The following is a 7,141-nucleotide window of genomic DNA, read 5'->3' on the forward strand; positions in this document are numbered from 1 at the left end:
ATGTGGGGAAACAGAAGCAGAATTAATGAGAGAAACAGAAGCAAACTTCAATTAAAACATAATGAAGACGGAAACATAATGAGAACTCTTAAGAAGATAGAGCGTAAACAATGAAATTATGGAACTAAAAAGCATGGTTTCCAAATTTGGAACTTTAATGTAGAAATTAAAGAGAATGATTACCTCAGAAAATCAAATTCGTGTTTACGGGAGGGGGAGTGTTTCAGTGACCCAGAGCAAAACAAAACAAAACATACTACGTACTAAAATGCACAGATACAAGACAGAGAGGACCAACGAGCTGGAGGCTTAAATGTCTAATCATAGGAGTTCCGGAAGGAGGAAGAAGGCAGAAGAAAACTCGAGAAAGACGATGATTTAAAGTTAAAGGCGTCCCTGGTCCCAGGTGTGTTTAATGAAAAGACACGCACAAAGAAGTGTCCTGGTGAAATTTCTGAGCTTCAGGGATAAATTTAACACTCATCAGCCAGAAAGAACAAGTTATTGACAAAGGAAAGAGGCCATAATTGGACTATGAGCAACGCTGGAGGCTCTTGGGAGACGAAGGAATGATGCTTATAGGCTATTCAGGGAAAAAATGGATTATGATCTGAAAATTTTATATCCAGTCAAAACATTATTATAGGAGGGCAAAAAAAAAAAAAAAAAAAAAGGCAGTTTTGGATATGAAGGGCCTCAGAAAGTATATCACCCAGGTACTCCATCTGAGGAAATTAGTTAAGAAAGTACTCAAGAAAATAACCCCATCCAAAATTCTCTGCATAGGAGAAGACAAAGAATACAAGAAAACAGTGGTGAATAATGAACATTGCATTAGTCATGATCTAAACGGATGGTGCTAGTGTGACATGGAAGAATAAGAATTTTTGAATCAGATCAGACTTATTATAGGGAAATTTCAACAGTCTTGGCTAAAAGTCTAAGTTACCTCAAAACCTAGGAATAGAGAAGGGAAAGAAAATAGGCAAGTAAAAGTGGTTTCAAGCTTTGTCGAAGTTTCTGAGTTGTGAGAGAGAGGCTGCAATGCCATTCCCCAGTGCACAACTTAAAATTGCTCCTTACACATGAAAAGTAGTTTCTTCCACGGCGGATTTCTTACTGGCGGTAATATACCACCCCTCTCTTTTTTTAACCGAGCTGTCTCCTTTCTTTAACTTCTCAGCTCCTCATCCTTTTTTTGTTTCTACCCACATTCATCTTGGTCTTTACACAAAGCAAATTGGCTGCAGGTTGCAAAGTTAGCTCCAGGCTCACCTGTGTGGATCCAGAACCCATCAAGATGCTCAGCTGCACAAAAGGAGCAATTTCTCCCTTAGTAATAAAAAAGACTAGCAGAAAGCTTGTGATGGTGGTCTTTGCTTTTACAGAATCCACCCTCATTAGAAGGCTGTGCACTTTTAAAGAATATTTCTCCTTCTCTGTTACAGAGTCCCTTAAGTAGTTCAGGATCACTGGAAAGCTATAGGGTTGAGAACAGGGGTAGGATGGAGGCGGAGACAATGAGATGAAGATGGAGAGGTCAGCAGGGCTGGAGCCTTGAAATCCTGGTTAAAGAATTGAGGCTTTATCCTTAAGACAATGGGGAACCATTGAAGGTTGTGTGTGTTAGAAAGATTTCTCTGGCCCCTATGCGGAGATAAATGAGCTTGTAGTGATAATGACCTTGAAGGCAGAGAGACCAGCAGGAAAGCCATTGCTCTAATCCTAGTGAGGAATTCTGTCTGTTTGTGGAAACCATCCCCACCCCTGTGACCTCCATGTGGGTAGGAACTTTTCGTTTTTCCCTTTGTGAAGGTCCGAGGGGAATGTGCCACTTACAAACTGCTCACTTTCTAATGGGAATCCTACCAACCCTAAGTCTGCGTTTATGAGGGTCTGACTTCCCAAAGTCCCAGGAGGCTGACACCCAAGAAAAATCCATGTCAGGATCACAGCCCACATCACCTCACTTCCTACATTTACCTGACCTCCCCCGACCTCACTCTCCGATTTGTTCCTGCCGATGACTGGCTCCCAGTGCTATGGACTTCATCTCCCCATTCCAGTCTCCTCCTCACTCTTGGATATCATGACCAGCTTGATGTTCCCTGCTGCTGCCTAATATTCAAAGTTTGATTCTGCAGCATGTTAAATTAAAACCTTAGTTGAGTTTATAGCTTCATCAGATCTATTGCAAAAGTTATGGCATTGACCAGAAAGAAGTAGGTCCCCAAGAATTGACTTGGGGGAATTCATGTGATTCAGAGTATCCCAAATCCCACTGAGCCTTCTTGCCAACAGACGCAGCTGCTCTCCCTCCTCTTTCATGGGGGATCCCACAAGGATCTTCTACAGGGAGTTTCTTCGCAAGAAGAAGCCAATTTTCCTCATGCCCCATCCTTACCATTTCTGATTGTCTCCAAATTTATAACCAGAATTATAGCCTAGCATATCCCCAGGGGCCCAGAACTAGGAAGAAGGCGAAGACATCAAAAGACTTTTAAGTCTTTGCTAATTTTTATCAGCAAAACCCTGGAGAATGTGAGTGAGATTAAGGCTTGGCCAAGGAGAGAGGGACATGAATAAAGATTAGGCTACGTTTTTCAATGTGGTATTCTTCCCAGTAATTTTGGATGAAAATTCTAGCTCCGACACCTGGGAGTAAGTTTAATTGTTTTTCTCAATTGGCTGTTTGGAAACTGACTCAAGGATGGACCACGCTAGATGAAGCCAAGAAGTCAGAAATTCCTGGGTATAACGGAGAGGAAGGAATAAAAAGACTTAGGAAGACAGGAATTTTGGAGTAGATTTATCACATGTGATTCAGCCCCCTTCCCAAAGAAGACTAAGAAAATACTCATACCACCAAACAATTGAGAAATATTTTGGTTCAGGGAGAGCCAGAATCTTTGTAAAGCACATGTGGGCCAAGGATGTAGATGGGAGGGACTGGCTGTGCTGAAATAGTCTCCTTGATTCCAATAAGGATGCTGGGATGGGGCTAGGGCCCTTGAACATGGCCAAGCATCGCACTTAACCATCAGAGGCATGGTGTCTCTAATTACCGTAATTGGCAAAGGTACTACAGTGGTAATCTGAAGAGTCTGACTCTTTGAGAGTATCTAACTAACTGATCGGAAGATTCAGAAGTGAAACAGATGGGCAGCCCACCACAAGTTTTCAGTTGACTTATGGAACCAAAAAACCCCAGTCTGGTGGAAAGAGACCTTGTTTTAGTGACTAGGGTATGAGAATAGAGAATGCCACTTCCGCACTCAATGCCTAGGCCTGATTTATTTCCGAAACTCTGACCCCACACGTGAAAGGAAGGAGGCATACCCCGGCCAAAAGGCTCTGTGATAACATGACAGGGTTATACTGTACCTTTTCCTCCTCATCTTCTCCAAAGAGACAGGTATTTATCAGGGTAAATGCACACTCGGGGAACGAAAATAGCTAAACCTTTGGCTTTGAAATAGTGTGAAAATAGAATGCCACTATGGATTACCAGGCAGTGGCAGCCTTATGGTGATCAGATTATATATGCTTTAATTCTAATCAACCTCACATTGGGCCCTAAGAGACCCCAAACCCATCTTGTGGTTGAGTGTACAGTTGGAAAAGATAAATCCAGCAATTGGCATAACTTCCAAACTGGCGACCGAACCCCGGCCATGAGGCTTATTTTGGTAGGAAAAGCAAATTAAGCCCTTAAGCAGTGCTGTCCAATACAAGTATAATGTGAGCCACATATCTAATTTTAAATTTTCTAGTAGGCATCTTTTAAAAAGATGAGGTGAAATTAATTTTTATAATACATTTTATTTAACTCAACATATCCAAAATAGTATCATTTCAACTTGTAATCAATAAGCAACTTATGAATATACTTATCTTTGTATGAAGTCTTCAAAATGTGGTGTGTATCTTACAGAACACCTCATTACGGACCAACGGCATTTCAAGTGCTCCATAGCCACATGTGGCTAACAGCTACGCTATTGGATAGCACATTTCTAGAGATTCCCCTCTGGACCATGAGAGTAAGCCAAAAGCAATGCTGCATTGCTAGGAGATCTCAGAAGTGTATGTGCCATCAAAAAACAGAAGTTGCGGGGCTTATGGTTTCTCTCAAATCCCTTTTTAACATGCCTGTTTTGCCTATGCAGCTGTCAGATAAATCTCGAGGAAATATAGATTATTATAGGCTTAATTAGGTAGTGACTCAAATTGTGTCTACTGTTCCAGATGTGGTCTCTTTACTGCAGCAAATCAGCACAGTTCCTGACATCCGGTAGGCAACTACGGATGCGGTGACTGCTTTTGTCCATTCAAATGAGGAGAAAGCATTAGTTGCAATTTACTTGCACCTGGCAGGCACAGCTGTCCACCTTCACTATCTTGCTTTGAGATTATGTCAACTCTGCATCTGTGCCACAATTTAGACCATGCTTGACGTTCTCCCTATTCCACAGGACATGATGCTGGCATTCGATGACATCAAACTAATAGGACTTGGAGGCAGGACATAGCAGGTGCTGTAGACACCTTGGATAAGATACATATGTGCCCAAAGTGAGAGATGTAGCCCATGGAAGTATAAAGGGCTGCCACCTCATTAAAGTATAAATCTCTTATAAAGTCCAAGGATTTGGATGTCATCTTCAAAGGAAGAGGTAGGTTCACCTTGCAAACTGTCACCATAAAGAAAGAAACACATTGCTTGGGAGACCTCTTTAGATTTGGGAGGCAATAGATATATTTAAGCGTGCTGTTTTGACCCTTTTCTCGCATGACCTAAAAGGCTTCTGGGATTGAGCAGGACCTCAAGAAAGAAAAAACTCCCCAGCTGTTTCTAACACTTGACACTTAGCATTCCTGCAGATCCAGTGGTGTTTGACGTACTTGTGTAGATACAGGATGCTGGATGGCAGCTGTGGCAAGCCTCAACAGGAGAACCACAACTGGGTTCCCTGACGTTTTGCAGAAAAGCCGTGTACTCTTTGGCAAGGAACTATTCTTTTTTCGAGGAGCATCTTGGCTTGTTATTGGTAGAGATCGGATTCCTGTCAATGGACACCAAGAATCCGTGTAATATGGACTGTCCATTATGAACCAGGTGTTCTCTGATCCATCAAGCCATTAAGTCAAGCTTACTTAGCAACACCCCATTAAAATGTCCTGAAGGCACAAGCAAGTTACATGCATAGGTGACTCAAACTCTCGGTGTGCCTATTCTGTCACGCTGCCATCTCTTCCTTGGCACATAGCTGTGATCTCACATGGAGTTCCTTATAACAAGTTGGAAGAATGTAGATGACTGCATGATGTTTTGGCACCAGAAGGAAGTGGAATGCGAAGCATTTAGGCCCCCTTAAAGATGGCCCTGAAACAAAACGGGGAAGGGCATTTCCCCGACAGACAGAACTTTGGAGTGTATATTGTACAGGTCTCTCTTCCTGTAAAGTAAGATGGCCTCAGGCGTGGATCTACAGTGTAGATTCATGGGGAATGTACAACATAGATTCATGGGAAATGGCTAATCCGGATGTTTAAGGAGTTGGAAAGAACAAAATGGATTGATGACAGAAAGGTTTAGGGAAGAAGTTTTTTTGAAGAACCTATCAAAATATGTGAGAGCATGAGATTGTGTCCCATGTGAATGCTCACCAAAAGCCCCCACTGGGTCTTCTAGGTTTTGATTTGTTTTTCCTTCTCTCTATGATTTTCCCAGGTCTCACGGACTCCTCTGGTTCTGATCAAGAAACTCACTTTACAATTTAAGAAGAAAATGGGCTGATGTTTATGGTGTTTATGGTTCAGGTGTTTCTCCATGTATCCTGGCAGAAGCAGGCAGCCTTAAGCAGGTGCGATTGTTTATTGAAGGCTCCGGTTTGGCAAGGCCTAGGCGACAAGACCTCGCGAGGTTGGGCTGAGGTTATGCTCTGAACCAGTGCTGCTGTTTCTTCCATAGCCCAAATATGCAGGTCCTGTGGGGAAGGGTTAGAAATGGTGGGTGTAGCATCTTTCACTACTACATCTAATGATCCACTTGGAAAAATTGTGAAGCTCATTTCCATAGCTATGACCTCTGCTATTGTAGAAATCTTAGTAACCAATCAGAGAATATTTCCTCCAGGGACATAAAGATGACGACACTGAAGTAAAAGCTGAAACAGTCGCTTGGCCATTTGGGACATCTCCTATCACTTGAAGAACAGGCATAAAGGGAGTCAGGGTCTGGACTAGAGTGATTTATCCTGATTATCAAGGAGGAATAAGGTTGCTGTTACACAGTAGAGGCAGGGAGGAGTATGTCTGAAACACAGGATATACCTTATAACTCCCAGTACTTCTCTGTCCAGTAAGGTTTAAATGAAAACTACAGAAACCAGATACAGGCAAATAAAGGTTTGGTCACCATAGCATGTATAGAATGATCCAGCCAACATGGTAGCTAAGGGCAAAGGAGCATAGAATGGACGGTGGAGAAAAGAAGTCATGTAAATACCAACTATGATCATTTAACCACTTGGGGGGGTGAGGGAGGCTATAATACGTTCTTGTATTTTTTCCTTGATGTGTCACAACTAGTTATTCTTTTTCCTTTTTTCTATTCCTCTACTACTTTTGGTGATGGTGGTTATCTTTACAATGCAGTCCATAGGTTACAGGATATAAAGACGGAAGCCAGCTGGAACTAGAGAAAGAACATCACCGAGAGAGATCCTGCATGTGAAGCTGGATGCGCTGATGAGACCTTGCGGTGTCTCCTTTTTGGACTGAGGGTAAGCCTGTTTTCGATAGGGGGACAGTTGCGTAATCTCAGGCAGGAAAGTTGTTACTGGTAAGAAGTATGCAAGAAGGGTATATGTTAATGTTGGGCAAACTAAGAGTTGGCTACGCTGTAGATATTTATCATGTTTTCTGGCTGCCCTGTAAATTTTTGAGGACCCTTGCTGTATCTGGGGAATTTACCACCTTATATGTCCCACTCCCCCCAAGTAAAAGCCCAAAAAACTCTCTTTCCTGGCTTTCCTGGCAACTGTGGCATAAACATGTACCCAGCCATCAGTAAAGCTTATCCATGAGACACTGGTTTCAAAGTGAGCAATATAAGGGAGCAGTAGTGCGTGGTATA

The 7,141-nt window shown here is 42.4% G+C and overlaps 1 long non-coding RNA gene across 1 annotated transcript; it reads left to right on the forward strand.

Annotated features, from left to right (window-relative positions):
• The first annotated feature begins 4,475 nt into the window (after positions 1-4,475).
• Positions 4,476-6,788, forward strand: LOC138920691 (uncharacterized). The gene is made up of 3 exons (XR_011432343.1): positions 4,476-4,676; positions 5,735-5,867; positions 6,661-6,788. It is a non-coding gene; the product is annotated as an uncharacterized lncRNA (long non-coding RNA).
• Positions 6,789-7,141: the final 353 nt, after the last annotated feature.

The sequence above is a fragment of the Equus caballus genome, chromosome 25 (genome assembly GCF_041296265.1).
Source record: "Equus caballus isolate H_3958 breed thoroughbred chromosome 25, TB-T2T, whole genome shotgun sequence".
Lineage (NCBI taxonomy): Eukaryota > Metazoa > Chordata > Mammalia > Perissodactyla > Equidae > Equus > Equus caballus.